Source organism: Marmota marmota, unplaced genomic scaffold (genome assembly GCF_001458135.2).
Source record: "Marmota marmota marmota unplaced genomic scaffold, marMar, whole genome shotgun sequence".
Classification (NCBI taxonomy): domain Eukaryota; kingdom Metazoa; phylum Chordata; class Mammalia; order Rodentia; family Sciuridae; genus Marmota; species Marmota marmota.
The window spans coordinates 6,942,548-6,961,407 of record NW_025999880.1 but is presented as its reverse complement, the minus strand read 5'-3'; positions in this window follow the sequence as shown (position 1 = coordinate 6,961,407).

The following is an 18,860-nucleotide window of genomic DNA, read 5'->3' as shown; positions in this document are numbered from 1 at the left end:
TTCCATAATATAGGTTTCTCCCTAACACATGTGTTTATCCATGCCCCAGTCATGTGGTCATATGGATAGGATTATGCAAATGAGCTAATGCTTCCTAAATTTATTATTATAATGTAATTCCTAGTAATGTAGCTAGAATTTAATTTTTGATCAACTAAACCTAAATGCCTCATGTTATGGAGGATAAGTTGAAACTTTATGTATAAATTCTTTGATATGCAAGCACTAAGGCTACAGACTGAATAGAATATTCCCATAAAGTGGTGCAATGCAAACCATTTCCTTGAGCATCATTTGATATTTTGCTAAGAACTCTGAAAACACTAATAATACCAAGGTTTTAGGTAAAGCACTTAAAAAAAAAGTAACAGATTTGCTAAAATTAGTGGAATGATGCCTTTAGGACTTGCTAGTTTAGAATAGAGGATGGTTCCATGCAGCACTGAAATATGGAGCATGTGAGAAACTGAGAGTCTCCAGCTATAGTAGATGCCAGAGGTACAGTAAGAGCAGGATTGGTCCTTCCAGGGTTGCCCCCGACTGTTCAGGATACATTTTCCCCTCAGTGATGGGTGTATCATTTGCATTTGGAAACTGTAAATACACTGTCATTCTGCCAGTACATGGTGGTACTTATTTTCCCATGTCTTGTCTGTCAAAGTAGACAGACTTCTTGTGAGTAGAAAGAATTTCAACACTTTGATGACTGGCCCCAAAGGCAGCATATAGTAATTGAGTGAATAAATGACTTAGAGAAAATTGAATAAATGACAGAACCCTGAAGACTAAACCCAACTTGACATATACAGGCTGATTTCAACAGAATGATTTCCCCCAAGTCTACAGTTTCGGGGGTTCTAATTTCCCAATCCGTCTTTCTCGGAAAGTACTGACGTCTTGTCGCCTTTCGGGTGGCTTTGCTGGTGTGACTGCAGGTTCCAGTGTAAGGCTGGGGAAGTGTCGCGCTCTGGTTTGAGTCCAACTGAGCATTGTCAGGATTTCAGTTGGAATTTAATTGCAAGAGTAGAGCTACCTCGGGGGACTACATGTTTTCCACAGGCGAATTATTGTCACTATATAACAATCAGAGTGGGGATGACCACCTTGGAACTGAGGAGTTCCAACAGAGGGTCATTTCCCTTGAAAATGTTCCTATTTCACAGCAAGAGTCCTGGCCTGGCTCCCTGGCTGATTCCTCCTCCAGGATCCCCATCAATGATGTCTGTCTGCCCTTCACACCTCTGGCTTCCCAGATGGATTTGGAAGAGACCAAGCAGGAAGAGCACATTGGATTCTCATATTTTTTTGGTAGCACCACCCAACCAGCTCAGAGAATTATCTTCAAAAGCATGGAGACATTTCTCAAAGGGCTGGTGTCATCTGTCAGAAGAACAGGATGGTGGTTCCCAGGATGAATGAGACAGATTGGGGGCCTGCCTTAAAGGAACAACGTATAGTCCAATGAAGAAAATGCAGGGGGCAAGCCGTTGAAAGTGGTAAACACCAAGGGCAAATGAAGGGTGCCGTCATGGGGCTCTGGCTAATGTTGAGGGGCAGGGAAGAACATTCTGGAGCCAACTGGGAGAAAAGGTGGAGGAAGAAAGCTGCCCCAGATGGAAGAACCATTTGCACAAAATTCCTCGGGCAGGAGAGTCAGTCACATCTGAAGGACTACAGAAGGCCAGTGTGGACATTCCCAAAGGCCTGGGGAAAGAAATCTTGCACGTGGCTAAAGAAGTAGCCATGCAGGCTGTGGGGGAGACTGGGAGCCAGGCAAGGGCTTTGGACCTTAGATCGAGAGCACCAGTAAGCTTCCCAGGGTTTTAGGTTGAGAAGTGACCTGACAAGATTTATTCATTCCTATTAGCTGCTCATTTCTTCTATTTTCTTTCTTTTTTTTTTTGTGGGGGGGGATGTGGTACAGGGATTGAACTCAGGGACACTCCGCCACTGAGCCACATCCCCAGCCCTATTTTGCGTTTTAGTTAGAGACAGGGTCTCACTGAGTTGCTTAGTGGCTCACTGTTGCTGAGGTTGGTTCTGAAGCCACTCTCGAAGCCACTTGAATTACAGGTGTGGGCCACCAGCCCTGGCTGCTCATTTCTTCTCTATGGTCCCCAGCATCTTGAGTGGTCCCTCCAGTATGGTCTTGGAGACTCTCCAAGGACCTCTAAGCCTTGCTACTGAGCATCCTCTTTACAGACCAGCAGCCTTCAGAGTGGTCCAAGGTACATGGAGTTCTCAAAGGACAGCATCGTCCTTTCAAGTTAAACTAGTTCAAACAGATGGAGGAGGCATCCAGGCCCATCCCTCTGTCTGTCCTAATCCATGTTGGTGATCCGCATACCCTCAGGGACTGGGTCATGCCACCTATCAGAGCACAGCCATTTCAAGAACCAGAGGGAGAGAAAAAAGAGAGGCACAAAAAGAAAAGAAAGCAGAACAAAAAAAGCAAACAGAAAAACATAAGCAGATCCACTTTCTCCAAGTGTCTTTTTCTATACTCATCCCCAACTATAAGGAAAACATGTGTGTGTGTGTGTGTGTGTGCATGTGTGTGTTTGTGTGTGTCTATCAGAACACTCATAGCATGTGCTCCATTTTATACATAATGGCCCAGCACCTAAACAGCACGCCATGTGAGTGGCTTTTCTCATCCTCTGTGTGATGTGCCAAGTCCAGTGTTAGGCTGTGGAGCACACACAGATAGGAATTAGCAGTTTACAGAGGCCACGGATGAAATGTGTGTATCTAATGACGAAGGATGTGATCTCCTCCATGTGGAAGGTGCACGTTATATTTAGGAGCTTGTAATAAACTGCAAAATATCTCACAGGCTCTGCTGTCTACTAATGCCAAAGTCGTTGAGTTTTAGCATAGCACATGTCCCTGCAGAGAAGTGTGGCCATGGGACAAAATTCTGAGCAGTATCATGTTGGTTGACATGTGCCATTTCCCGGTCAGGATCTTAAAAGGAAAAGGTAGGACCTCACCTGGTCTAGTCTCCTTCACTAAGGAAACATGATACCTAAATAATAAACACTGTGTATTCGGAGACTACAAGGTCTACAAATATAAAGAATGACAAAATACTCCCTGGACTGTTACAAGTTGCTTTTGGGCAATGGATGGAGAGAAGAATAGACTTCCTTTTCATTCAAGTCGCAGGATTTTTTTTTTTCTCCTGGTATCAGGGATTGAATCCAGGGGTGCTTAACCATGAGGCCACATCCCCAGCCCTTTTCATTTTTTTTATTTTGAACCAGAGTCTTGCTGAGTTGCTTAGGGCCTCCCTAAGTTGCTGAGGCTGACTTTGAACTTGCAATCCTCCTGCCCAGCCTCGAAACCTGCTGGGATTAGAGGCATATACCACTGCATCAGACTCAAGTCACAGCATTTTTCTTTTAAAATAGCTTCTTTGTCCACACCAACTAATGAATAGTCAAAGAAGAGGGTGTGTTTGTCCCCAGATCAGAAACCGACTCAAGTGTCTCCTCATCTATATACCTCTGATCTGACCTATATCTGGCATTTCATAAGCGGTTGACCATCTCTGATTTGTTCCAGTTTCATTTAATAAGTGGCCAATGAACATTGCATATTATAGCTATTAACCCTCCAATTGGACATAACTGTCTGCCTTCCCCTCCTACCTCCATGCTGGGTCTCAGGCTATTCTTTAGGTTTATGAAGGAAATCTTTCCCCAAATTTTGTCAAATTTCTATTCAAATTCAAGGCTCACTATCAATCTATTTTTGTTTTCCTGAAATATTCACTAGTTTTAGAGAACCCTAATGTGTAGTAGTGTTAATTAAAGGGGATCCAGTACCTTCAGATTGGAATGGCTCTGACTTCCAGACATCACCTTTGGTAGATTCGCTACATTAGTCCAGGACCTCCAGACAGACAAAACTAACAGGCTAGATAGGAAGTCTCAGGAACTGCAGCTGGCAAGCCAGCAGAGCCACAGTGCAGTCCTGGTTCCCAGGTAGCAGGCTGGAGACTGGAGGGCGAAAGTCAGCAAAGACCCAGAAAGGCAAGGGGAGTTCCCCCTGATCTCTGGGCATCAGTCTTTCTATTCTATTGAGATCACCATCTGATTGGATGAGGGCTTTTCACATAAAAGGGGGTAAGCTCTACCTCATAGATCCACCTAGAAGTCTGTTTGACCACATTTCTAGGTACATCTCAGCTAGGTCAAGTTGACCCATAACATTAAACATTACACTTGTTGAGAACGTAAAGTTCTCAGAGAAGAAAAAGAATTTAACATTATGAAGCTCTTACTGTATGCTAGACACTAGATTGGATGCTTCTCTTACAGTTTTGCCTTTGGGAAGATAGGAATGAACAATTTCCAACTTACTAATGAGGAATATGAGGCTCAGAGAGGCTAAATAATGTGCTTAAAATAACAGTCCAGTAAGTGTAGACTGTGAACTTGAAGGTCAGAAGATCTTCTCTTTCCTCTTGCTCTTCTCTGGGTCCTAATGCCTCCTTTTATTATCGAGCTAATTGTCAACATTATATGACAACCTATCTTTGTCCTTTTGTTCAGAGGGTACCTCTACTTGTGATGTCCTTTTCTCCATAGGCATATGTTGAAATCTTACCCATGTTAAGTAACTTTCCCAAGGTAAACTGGCCAAGCATCCCCAGGTCTTATCCATTATCAGATCACACAAATGTGACCTCCAAAACTTGCTCCTGATAGAACCATTTCTTTTCATCTCTGTTGTCACCATTTTGGTCCCACCTCTCCCTGCTGGCCTCTGGACTACTTGGAAAGGGTTTGAACTCATCTCCTTTGTTGCACCCCTGTTATTTCTAAAAATACCATCAGATCACATCACTCACTATCTCTCCTAAATTCCTCCATAACTTCTCGAAACATTTAAACCAAGAAATCCCTCCCCTGAGTTAGGAAGTCCTGTGCACGCTGGCCTGTGTGCTCCCTCTACCCCCAACTTCACATCCCAGCCCCACTGTTCCATCAATGTGCTGAGCTCAATCCTGCATCAGTCACTGTACCCATCGTCCTCCAGGCCTGGAAGGCCCTGCTCTCTGATCCGTATGAGCTTGAAATCTACAAACCAACCACTGTTGAAATGGCATCTCCTCGGAGAAGTCTTACAGTCAAAGGAACCAGGGAAAAGATAAAGAGTTATTCCTCATTGAATGACCTGTCTGCCTAACATGTAGTACTTACCAGTAAATGTTATTTATCATTTGTTCACTTTTATAGTCTCCAAGACAGTGAAGACCTTAGTTTTTTTTTTTATGTACACAATATATAGAACACACAAAAATCTGTCTGCTGAAGAGGTGACTCAGTGGCAGCGGCAGTCCTAATAACCCATGCTCTCAATTTGACCATGGATGCTAGGATGATAGGTCTCCCCCCACCACACACACAAAATCCTAGTAATCTTGTGTTTCACCTAATTCTTCCCAAGAGCAGACAATGAGACCCAATAAACATTTAGTATTTTTTAAGCTTTATTTTGCAGGGCATCCACCCCTAAAGCCCCAGTTTCATCCTGATTCAACACCTCTAGAATAGACTGACCATCTAATAGTCTTCTTAGCAGAATTGTATTATTGACTTAACTGGGGGAAGGGAGAGAGGCAGGAGGCAAATCAGGACTAGAAGAGAAGGCCTTTTCAATCAGCAGGCCCACATCCTGAAAGTTAAGGAAACCTGAATTCCCCCAGGGACAGATCTGGGGGAGGAGGGGAGGACAGCACACCACATCCATTTTCTCTTATCTCTTTGACCTGATTCCTCTCTTGAGGTTCATAAATGGAGGAGGAAAAAGTCAATGGAAAACCAAGCAGGACAAAAATTTTACTTAGATTCCACGCAAGACATACAGCAACTTTTGTTTTCTGTTCAAACATTCACGAGGGGCTGGATCTGTCCCCGAGTGGTCATGCCTTCTGCTTACCAGTGAATGTGGCATTTCATTTTCCAGGGGAGAGTGAGAATATTCTTCATCAGAAGCCCCTATTTCGGGCCTGGTATTGAACGATGACAGGACTGCTGGAAGCTCCCAAGTAGGAGTTCGCCCTTCACCACCCGGCTTGGCTCACATTCCCATTCGGCTACTTTAAGCTCTTGTAAACAGCATTCATTTTCCATTACAAGCTAGGAAATGGGACTGTGCGCAGCAGCAGTGCCGGGTCCCTGGAGAGTGCCTGCTAGGGAGGCCGTTTCCTCACATCTCATTTTAATTTGTGACTTGACGGGGTGAGGTTGAGCCATCCCTGAAGCTCCATGTCTTCCCATCCTATTCGGCTCCACTAACTTATAAAACAGCCAGTGACCTGCTTGAGGACTAGCAGATCAGCCAGGTGTTTCCTGAGCAAAGACAGAGTGCATTTCCCCTTGTACATCATCTTGTGAGAGGGGAGGGCTGGCGGGGCTCTCCCCATGCTGACATCATTGGGCGAGGTGGCCTGGGGGAGAATTTCAAAGCTGAGAAGATTGGCCGGGGAAGAGCTCATCTGGCAGCTGTGTGCTGGGATTAACTGACCCAGATAACCAGGGAGAAGGAATCAGCAATTTAATCGTGTTTGTTCTTCCAGCAGGAAGTAGACTGCCTCTTTTCCACCCATAGGGTAGCCAGGGGGCTATGGGAAGCCTTCCCCAGTGGCCCCACATGCACAGCTAGAGGCCTGTCCGCCATATTGCTGCCCATCCTGACTCCTCACTTCCCCTGACTTCTGCTTGAGGTTGCAGTGGACAGGCTTAACTGATTGAGTGAATAAAAATAACACTGTTAACTAAGTCTTCTTCCCTCAACAACATAAGGGAGCTCAAATCCTAAAAAAAAAAAAAAAAATTAAATCAGCTGCTTTATAGAACACTACTAGCTTTACGGATTCAGAGTAAGATTCAATAAACTAAAACATTTTTTTTTTTTAATACAGAAAAAAAACTGGCATGGAATTTCAAGCTTCTCTCATGGAAATATCATTGAAAATAAAACAAATGAGCAAGTAGAACACATTTACCATCGCTTTGATTGTATAAAAGAAAGGTGAGTTTAACCTTTTCTGTTCCAACCCACACAAGGGATTTTTCATCACCTTCAACACCAAATACATACTACTGAGACCTAAAATGTTCTGTATAGCCCAGACTGTGGCCCCTTCCTACTGGCCAAACTGTGTTTCCTTCCGTCTTCTCTCAGTTCCCTCCAATCTACTGTGGTCTGGGAACTTACTGTTTCCACATCTGGGATGCTCTTTGTCCAGACTCAGTGTGGTGCACTGCCTTGGGTAAGCAGCTTTCTGACATAGCTCCCACTGATCCCCACCTCCTGGTATATCCATTCCCTGCTCTGATGCATCCTCTGAACTTAGTGATTGCTTCTTAGGAAGAAGACAGGGTGACTGCACCTCTAGGACCAGGTGATAAGGCTGTGGCTCCCATTCTTGCTCTCTCTCTCTCTCTCTCTCTCTCTCTCTCCCCTCTGGCTTTTCTTACTTGCTCTGATGAGGCAAGATGCTGTTTGTGAGCTATCCTATGGATGGACCAATGTGACAAGGAACTGAGAATAGAACCTGATCAATAGCCGGCCAGGAGCTGAGACCCCCACTCCTGGTGGCCTGGAAGGAACTGAATCCTGCCACCAATCTCCTGAGTGAGATTAGAAGCAGATTCTCTGGTGGTAGAGCTTTGCAATGACTGCAGCTTCTGTGGACACTTTGGTGGCTGCCTTGTGAGAGATGCTGGGCAGAGGACCCAGCTAAGTCACACCCAGATTCCAGACTTATTACCTTAGCTACTATGATTATCTTTCCTTCATTTTCTGTCAGCCCTTCAAATATTTAAAGATATTGATCATACTCTTTCTTGTTCTTTCCTCCTTGATCTAAACATCCCCAGTTCCTTTAATAATTCTACTATAATAATTTTCTGGATAACCCCCCATCACCTAAAACTCCCTCCTCCACTCCTGTCGACACCTAATATTTATTCAGGCTCACTGTTATATAATAGGGTCCCCAGTATTGAGAAGAATACTCACAATGAAACAGGTTATTGTTTCTAATCCTCTCTTTATTTTTTTTTTCATCCAGCAATGTTGCCGGTTTTGCGTTTTTAAATCACACATTTATACTATTAGCTTTTAATAACTGATTTCCTTTCTTCCTCTTTCCAAATTTCAAACATCAAAACTCTGCTAAGCAGCAGCTGGGCTCTCAGTTTCCCGATTTGGGTAATGATCCTTAGCGTGTTCCTCCGTGCAGGTGGAAACCTCTCCACCCCCTTTTGTAGTGCATGTCAAGGTCAAACTGTGCAGAAGGACGAGCTTCAGTTTATCCTTTTTTGAGCCTGACAGTCCTCTGACATATGGATACCTGGTGGAATGTGTTTCCTTTCATCTTTGGAACATTTGCTCCTCAGTTGTTAATTTGTCAGAGAGTTTATTATCTTAGCTTCTTTAGCTAAACCCCCGTTTTACTCATGGGGATTATATTACCAATTTATTCAACAAAGATTTCTCAAGGACCAGTTGTGTGACAGGAGCCAAGCCAGGCATCGGCTCTACACAGATAAACAAACATCGTCCTTAACCTCATAGAACTTATGATCTAATATTTACACTTTTATAATTTTCTATAGACTTATTAGACTTATATAGTGAGAATTTTACTTTTAAGAAAGAATGCTAATCTTTTAAAAATTGTATTGGTTCTTTTTAGATCTACATGACTGTACAGTGTATTTTGACATATTATGCATACATGGAGTATAACTTCCCATTCTTGGGGTTGAGAGTACTAATCTTGATAAAGGAAATACAGCAAGATGTTCACTACAGAATCAAGGTCATAGGGTACAGAGGTTTTTACCATACAATTTTTTTTCACTTTCTGCATGTTTGAAAATTATTATAAAATGTTGGGGGAAATGTGCCTATTCTTCGTAAGTCCCACTTCTTTTAGTCTTCATTCCTAGAATTGTACACATCAGGATGCCTTGTCTTTGAAACCCTCTTTTTCACAGGGTTCCTTGGGGAATTTTTCACACAATGGAAAGAACACTGGAACCAAGTCTCAAAGTCTGAGCCTTGACCTGCTGGATTTGTGCCCCCAGAGAAGTTGCTTAATGTATTTGGACCTTGATTTTTTTCTCATCCCCTATTTAATCATATTCATATTCAGGTTGTTGTGAAAATTAAGTAAGATTATGCACATAATCACTTGGCATATTTAAAATGCCTCCTGCCCCCTTCCACCACTGTATTCACCCATCTGCTTTGCATACATCTATTATTCCCTCCCTTATAAATCTGAATTTAGTGGATAATCTCCTTTTGTGTTCTTTTTCCCTCCTCTATCCTTTGAGAGAGGGAAATTTTATAAACCTAAATCCATAATTAGATACTTTTTTTTTTTTTTAAGTAAATGTGGTGTCGGAAGCTGTGAATTCACTCACCAAGTTCAAAATTCCTTTTTGTTCAGGTATGGGATTGATGTCAGGGGAGTGCTGTTCACATCCTGCCCAGGTGGTCTGTAACTATTGCTAAGCTGTAAGTTTCCGTGTTTTGGATTCCTGTCTTGATTTCGTAGTTTTATAGTACTGTCTGTGTGTACTGGTTTACATTTCTTACAAGGTCCCATCTATTCATGCAAAGACCCTGTGCATCCTTTGAGAAGAAGCTCATTGCTCTGTCTTCCTGCTAAGGCTTCCTGAATTCCTTCCTTTAGCTTTTACCCACAGTATTTCCACTGCACTGTGTCACATTGCAAAATACTCTTCATTCTTACCACTAGATGATAAGCACTGTGCAGCCAGAGGAAAGAACTCTTCTGTGTTTCTCTCCCTAGTGGGTAAGACTGGGAACAACGAGGAGGCACTTGCCAGAGGTAGCTTAGGACGGCGGAGTGGATAAAGGACTATGGTTTATTATTCTGGGCCTCAGTTTCTACCTCTCTGAAATAAGAGATGGACGGGTGACCTCAAAAGCTGATTTCAGTACTGACATTTTATCACCCTTAACCTTTGCATGATGTTATTCACTCACATATGCCTTTTTGATTTCAGATATTTGTCTTAATGCCAGAGCTTTGTGCATGGGTCAGATGGTTTTTTGTTTTTAAGCACCAGGATTTAGATGCTTTATACATCCTCCCTCTTTGGCTCTTTGCTCTTAATTGCTCAGTAGCTTTGCACTAAGAATAAGGCTGTGCTGATTCCTCCAGTTCCCCGCTATGTCCCCATTCCCTGCACTGCCACCTCTGTCTCCCAGACGACCCAGTGTAGAACAAACCCTCTTTCCATGCTGAGTCCTAAGTCTCTGGAGGAGGTGAAGTGAATTCACATATCTTGCATGGTCTCAATCTCTAGGTATATGTTAAGATAATGTTGGATCTCTGAATCCCAGACCCTTTTATCCCCTGGCGTCTGCTGAGTGAGTTCCATGGAGGATATTTAAGTTCTAAGCTTACTCAGGTCTTAGAGCTTAGCACAGCAGCTGAATCATAATCATTGCTCTACCTACCGAAAAAATAGTTGCTCAATCTATTGAATGAATTAATGAAGAAGGTAATTCCCACTCTCAGGGGGATTGAAATATTATAGGATGCATAGGATAAACACATAAATAATCTGTATGTGCATTGTCCTTGATGGACAACATCTTGTGGCAATGACCCTGTTTCTTCCATTCTGCAGAAAGCTAAATGTAAACTTATGTCATCTCCCAAGGTTATTTTAAACTAGAAAGTGGCAGAATTGGATTTGAACACAAGCTTTCTCAGTACACATTAAGTGTGTTTTTCTTAATATTGCAATAAGTACTGCAAAATTGGTACAGAAGTCTAATGCATGGCAGAGATGAAACATTTCACTCTTAGTGTTTGAGATGATCTGAAAGACAAATAAGCTTTACATTTTTAAAAGTTATCCAAACCAAACAGTCCTCATGTGTTATAGCAAATTAAATGAATACTGCCATATGTAATGTGAGCGTTTCTCTCTCGTCTCCCTCTAATTACCTTCCCAAGACATAACCATCATAAATTGTATCTATTTATAAATACGTGATATGATAATTCTCTTTTATTTGCTAAGCAGCTCAATACAATTTGGACAATTTTCTCTCTAACATATTTATATCTGCCTCCTGATTTTTAACTTCTGTATTTTATTTCTTTGTAAGAATGATTAATTACACAGTGAATTTAAGTGATTTCCCACTTTTTTCCTTAAAGTATTTCTGTAATAATTCTCCCGATATGTGTATCTATATCTAGCTTTCTATCTCTATCTCTATTTCTATCTATCTATATATCTGAGTCCCCATTAAAGATTTTCTGTCCATCAATTTCCAACAATAGGATGTCTTAGGTTGTGGGTTATAACAATTTAAACCATAAAAGAAACTGACAGAAATTCACAGAATGTGAAAAGGTTGGAATTAGAGGACAAAAACATTCAAAGTGGAGAAAGTCCCATCAACACAAGTCCTTAAAAGCACAAGTCACATTCCTTTATTCTTCCCAAGAAGAAATTTCAGCATTTTGACCCTTTGTGTGAGCCTTAATGACAAATTCCAGCTCCTGCCAAGAGACCACAAGCTATTTGTCAGTTTGTCTATTTATCCTTCCTCTTGTCCCTTCAGTGATGAAGTCCCCAGGGGTTAAACACTCTCATTATTAATCTTACCCCAAGATCCCATAAAACCAATGTTTGCTGCCCTCTGGTTCTTTATTTTAATGACTCCTCACCACACACAGACCCCTTATTGTGTGCTGGTCACAGTGAAACCAAAGGTTCAATTCAACTGTAGTCAAAGAAAACTGATTCTCTACAATTCACACACACACACACACACACACACACACACACACACACCCTGCTCTTTCCACCAGCAACTAAAACTTAAAATTGAATGAACATGACATGAGATGTTTCTAAAGACCTTTCCCCCCCCGCCATCAGCTTTATTAAAGGCCCAAATGTGTAGTCTCATTTAATGGTGTTTATTTTGAAATATGTGATGTTTACCCTTGAAAGCCTATTATGCATCTCTCACCTTACCACAGACAAAAGGGCATTGTAACCTCGTGTAGTCTGACTGCTTGCTTAAGTTTAGGTCTGCACTCAAATGAGAAAAAATACTTGAGTATCAGTCATCTTGGAATCCAAGGGACTTATTCATCCAGCATGTGGGGCTCTATTCATAAATGATTTATGTCTTTGCATAAAGGGGAATGGGGGTTGTGTGTGTTGCCCAGAACCATCGTCTGCCTCTCCTGAGTAATTTATACAAGATCAATATTTATCAAGGTGAGCCAAGGATTGTGCCATAACTCTCCAAGAGCCAAATAGTTCATTTACAGTCCCTTCACCCATGGAAGGGAGCATGACAGATTGAAATGTTTGTGTAAAAGCTACTTAAAGAGGTTCTCACTTGGTTCTTGTTGCTTTAGAGGTAGAGCGATGCTTTGGAAAAAAATTGCATCTTTGTGTCATTGATATTGCTCCATGGCTAACACAGTGTGTGTATATATATATTATAGTTGTTGAATCAATGACAGAAGGGCAATAAGCAACCATTTCTGTCACGGTTCTCAAAGAGAAGGGAAGATTGTCCCCCTTACTTATTCTGTTAGCATATATTAATTGAGTACCTGCTATGCAATTTGTATTGAATAAGGACACAGTCATTACTTAGAATGATCTCCCGGACTTCTGTGTCAACATGCTGATGAAAAGTACTGTATGTTCCAGTAAAGGTTTTTTGATAAAGTGTTTTTGCGATCAAGACTGGTCAACTTATTCTGTGGAGAGAAGTCTGAGAAAGAATAAAAGAAAATAGAAGTTAAATAAGCAGATAATAACCAAAGGCTGAATGTTCTCTCTGATATGTGGATCCTAACTCACAATGGCAGAGGGTGGGGTTCAGTGGATTGGGTGTGGGGGGAATGGAAATGGGAAAGACATTAGAATGAATCAGACATAACTTTCTTATGTTCATATATGAATACACAACCAGCGTAACTCCATATCATGTACAACCACAAGAATGGGAAGTTATACTCCATGTATGTATAATATATCAACATACACTCTACTGTCATGAATAAATAAATAAATAAGTGGATAGTGAATGGGGATTGGAATTTGGGAAGGAAGTAATAGAACAAATAAAAGAAACAAGAAAGGCCTTCAGAATGCAGGAATAGGAATAAATGGATCACCAGGAGAGATCAGAGTACTTAGTACTTAGTCAATAGTAGTAAGTGAGAGTGAAAATTTCCATTATAATTAGCTGGATTGTAAAATGGTTTAATATGTTCAACCACTGAGTGTTTCTTTATTTTATAAGCAAAAGGAGACCCTCCCCCCCCCCACACACACACACTCACTCTCTCTCTTTGGTATTGAGGATTGAACCCAGGGGTGCTTTACCACTGAGCTAGATTCACAGCCCTTTTTATTGTTTACTTTGAGACAGTTCTTGTTAAGATGCTGAGGCTTTCCTTGAAGTTTCAATCTTCTTGCCTCAGCCTCCCAAGTCACTGGGATCCTGTAGATTTTTACACTTGGAAATGGAGGGCCAGATTGCCCTTGGGGATGCAGCCCTCGTACCACAATCTATGCTGTGTCATTGGTAGAGAAACACAGACAGGAAATGACAAGTGGGTTAAGATTTCCTGATGGACTCTAATAGTATCTCTATGGAGGGCTGTTTTGAGGATTTTAAAACTGCACATGGACTCATCAGAAGTGATGCCTGTCAAGAGAGTCAAAAGGGAAAGAAGGGAGAGCACTAGCAGGTATAAGCTGAGCATTTGCTGCCCCTGTGTTAGCTGAGGGGTGGAAAAGTCTGGGTGAGAAATCATTAGGCTTAAGTTAAGAAGAATGAATATCTGAGTAGGAGACGATAGACATTATACACCCCCCCCCCATGCACACACAAAGACACACATGTGTTTCCGTGTAATATATATTATGATAAAATCAGTATATTTAAATTTACAAATCATATAGGTTTAAAATAGAATAGAAGATGAGTTTTTGAAGTTTGCATTTGAAGACAGGATATTTGAGAAAGAAACCATATTTAATTAACACAATATAAGGAGGCAAAAAAGACAGTTATGGAAAAAAGAGAGCAAAAGAAGACATTGATTTCAGTCTTAGGCATTCAAAGTTTTAGCAGCATAAGGATACTTTGGGAGGTGATCCTTAAGGTGTTTGGTATGGGTTTGAAAAAAGAGGAAAGCTTCAGGATGGAAATATATATGAACTCATCAGGAAATAGGTAATGTTTTATGCCATGCCAGGAAAATGTCGCTCAAGGAGAAATCTTGAGGAGCACATCATTCAATTGCAGAATAGAAAACATAAGGATCACAAGGACATTTCAAAACATCCAAAAAGAGTATTTTCAATTTGAGAAAAATAAGAGATTGGCCCTCTACCTTTTGCTATTACACACAAGAAAAAAAAAGGAATTTCCACTTCTATGATAGACTAACATATATCAAATTAACCATCCTGCAGAGAACAATTGCAAAAGATACATTAAATTTTTAAAAGCCTTTTTGAAATGATGGAGTGCTATGAAGAAAGTGATGCCTAAAGGGCTAACAAAAAAAATTCAAGGAGAAGTGCAGAGAGAGGTGAGCCTGATATCAAAGCTTTATATTTCTTCTTGGGAGTTTTTTTTCAATTATAAGTCGAAGAAAAGAGACTGAGAAGATAAGCAGAGTTTAAGCAGTTTTAGGGAACTGTGAAGTAAAGTTTGGAATTTGGAACCTGTTAAGAATAGATGCCTGACAAAAATCATCACCTTTTAGTTGGAACTGAGACAAATGAGACAGAGATGGCACAAAATTATAAGAGGCAGCAATTTTTTGACTCTTGTGGCTCACTTACTTCTCCCTAGTCCTGACTCTTAATAATAAACTTGAAGTGTTACCCACAAGTACCAAAACAAACACACACTAGAAATATTTCATCCTTAATGAATACCAGCTCTAATATAGGTGGATCCAAATTGTAATGTGAAGCTTTTCTATATACTTAGAATGAATCTTCTTCTTTTTTTTTTTTTTTTTTAATATTTATTTATTTATTTATTTATTTTTAAATTTTTTATTGTGGGTTGTTCAAAACATTACAAATTTCTTGACATATCATATTCCACACTTTGATTCAAGTGGGTTATGAACTCCCGCACCATCTCTCTTTAAAATCGTCTCTATTGCATCGTGTCCCTGCCTCCACAGAGGAAAAAAAATCACACAGGGAAACCTTAAAGGGCAGCTCCGTCATCAGCGCCAGACGTAAATGGCCCGAGGGCAAAGGAAGCAGGTATTCTGCCTTTTACTGCAGAGAAATGCAAAATGTGAATACATCTTTTAAGTTGGCAGAAACACGGCTCCCTGTCTTCCCAAACCAATTCTTATTTTTTTTCTCAAAGAGCAGGACAAGACAGGATAATAAATAAAGAACAGAAAGTCGTGCCCATAGGGCTGCCTTTAAATTCCAGTTTGCGTTCCCTCCCCTCCTGTCTCCAGCGCCTGCCTTCTGCTCCCAGCATCTGTGGGGGAGGGGAGCCTGGCAAGACTAGCCTTTCTCCTCCCTCCAACCCAGAACATTCTTTGAAGGCCATTGATTTTTCTCTCCTTTGCCAGTAACCAGGAGAACTCCTATCTGTAGAGAGGGGGGACACTGCTCAGGCAGAAATGCTGGTGTCACTTAAAGCACCCCCAGCTGCACCATCGTGTTGACAGTTGAACCAGGGGGACCCGCAGGTTAAATTCAATACTGACCTCTCCTTGATGCAGCAAGACCAAGGGGCCTGAGGGAAACAGCGTGCCTCTGTGGTACATGGACATTTGTGTACCTCCCCGCCACACTGACCCCTGGGAGGAGGATAAATCAAGGCCCTTAGCTCCCTGGTCACCACTGAGCCGCTCTCACAGAGCTGCGTTACTTGGAGAGGAGAATTCCCTCTCTGTGAATACAGCACAGCTGCCCTGGAGACAGGAGAGCCTGCACCTTTGTCTCCTGGTGGTTGGGTGGCTTCCTCTGCCAGTGTTCCGCACCCATGAGGCCAGGTTTGTTTGTTTTTTTTTTGTATATATATATATAGTAGATGGACACAACACCTTTATTTTATTTTGATGTGGTGCTGAGGATTGAACCCGGTGCCTCACACATGCTAGGCGAGCGCTCTACCAACAGACCCACAACCCCAGCCCCATGAGGCCAGTTTTAAATGTGGGGTCAGACTGTGTACTGCAGCCAGAGCTTTCTGCAGAATGTGGTAGGGACCCCCGTCTCTCTCTCTCTCTCTCTCTCTCTCTCTCTCTCTCTCTCTCTCTCACACACACACACACACACGCACGCCCGCTTGTGCATGGGTGCTTGTGTGCACACACCATTCTTGGGTAGCAAGAAAAGCAGAGCTTTGCAGGACCGCAGAGGGACATTTTGCAGCCCCATTGGGTCGGAATGTATTGATTGGCCATGTTTTGATGTGGAGTCTCTTTCTGCACAAACACAGTGAAGAGTGAGAATGGAACTCCATCAGCCTAGGGAAGAAATCCCCAGCTGCAATTTGGAGAGACAAATTATTTGTACCTGTGGCTTTTATTCTAGAAACTATTACCATGCACTGGACTCTATGTGGGTCATTGTTCTTGGATCCATTCATCAATCATGCACTTGACAACAGTTATTTGCCTTTAAGGCTAGTAGCTGCGTAACAGATTTTGGGGGCATACTTTCTTTCATTGGGGACTTTCAGGGAGTGCCTACTTTCTTCCTGCATCCTGTACACCAGATAGATGGGGCTAGCAAATAGGAACACATATTTGTCCTCTTGCAATAAATGTCTAGCCAAAGAAAAGAAACAAAAACATCACACATGCATTACGGTGGTGAGGAATCTTAAAAAGGAAGAGTCTCTCCAGCTGTGATACTCAGATACTATTCCTATGCCTGATTGATTGATTGATGCTGGGAATTGAACTCAGGGGCACTTTATCACTGAGCCACATCCCCAGCCCTTTTATTTATTTATTTTTTATTTAGAGACGGGATCTCACTGAGTTGCTTAGGGACTCGTTTTTGCTGAGTAAGGGTGGCTTTGAACTTGTGATCCTCCTGCTGCAGCTTCCTGAGCCGATGGGATTACAGGTGTGCACTACCAGGCTCAGCAATGCCTGTTTTATTGATACAGCACAAGTCACCCAGCCAGGAGGTAGCTGTCCAGTTCTTGCACAATTCAGGAGAGGGTGTTTCATAAGTTGGAGGGTAAGCTATGCTAGTACTGCATCATCTTGAGGACATGAGAGTTGCTAATTTAAACTGATCTGCAGAGCTGAGGTTAATCAGGTTAAAGCATTTTTTCAGTTCAGGAGGATAAGTGTAAATCACACTTTCTTTGCCAGGCGGGGTAGCACATGCCTGTATTATCAGTGGCTCCGGAGGCTGAGGCAGGAGGATCAAGAGTTCAAAGCCAACCTCAGCAAAAGCAAGGTGCTAAACAACTCAGTGAGACCCTGTCTCTAAATAAAATACAAAAGAGGGCTGGGGATGTGGATCAGTGGTTGAGTGCCCCTGAGTTCAATCCCCAGTACCCCCACCACCACCAAATCACACTTTCTTTGACTTTAGAACTGGAAGAGCCCCCAAAGTGAGCTATATAATGGTCAGCCAGAGACAATGAGACTAATAAGTGCAATCATTGTTCCTGAGGTTTAGATTCCTGCTCATCTGAATTACAACCCCGGGCCCACTCCAGGTCAGAGAGTGATGTCTTTGTCTAATCTGTTGGCAGCAAGAGAATCTGTTTGCCTTTATGCCACAAATATGCTAGTTCTGTGAAAGTGCAGAGAACAGGGGACAAGACCCCGGCTTCCACGTGGATCCATTTAGCCTCAAACACACATACACCTAACGAGTCAGCGGGGCATAAATCCCTTAAAGTCAAGTGTACCCAAGAGTGGCCGGCTGGTGGGGTGGGTGGCTAACTGACTGTGCTACTTTGCAAAGAGTGATCAGGGTGGGCATCACTGAGAAGGTGCCATTTATGGGGAGGACTTACAAACGGAAGTCACCTATGCAGAGGGGAGAGTTTGCNAAATGTTGGGGAGTGATACTGGCCAAGTTATAGTGTTATATTGCATGCATGCATGAATGTGTAACAGCAAATCTGATCATTGTGTAAAATTATAGTGCGTTAAGAAAAAATGTGGAAAGAAAAAAAAAATTGAATTTTGATCTTCCACCAATCCCACTCAGAAATGCAAAGCTACATTTTTTTTTCTCCCTGAAACCATGCTTTTCAATAAAATTTTACCAGGTGTGCAAGAAGATAAGTTCTAATGATTAAAAATAAGAGTAAAACTGAGAATATCAGGTTTGTAGGAGACTCAATTACTGAATTTCTATGACTTATACATAGAAAACTGCATGTTCAAAATATTAACAGAGATGATGGAAAAGTTTAGCTGAGAATTGGAATTTATTAAGGGATCAAACACATTTCATGGATCTGAAAAACAATCTGAGGGTTAAGTACTAAATATACAAATGTAACAATAGATTAAAGACAAGTGAAGAGAGAGATAATGGGTGTGAAAATATGTTGAGTTGAAACTACATAGACAGAATCATGGGGAGAAAACAAGAATGGAAAATAAAGAGATGCATCTAAGAGATATATGGGACAAGATGAAAGAGTCTAAAATATGTGTAACTGAAATCCCATAAGTATGAGAAAGATAACAAGGCAGAATAGATATTTGAAGAGAGAGTGAATGAAAAACTTCTTCTTAAAATATTGTTGAAGGACATCAAGCTACAGATTCAAGAAAT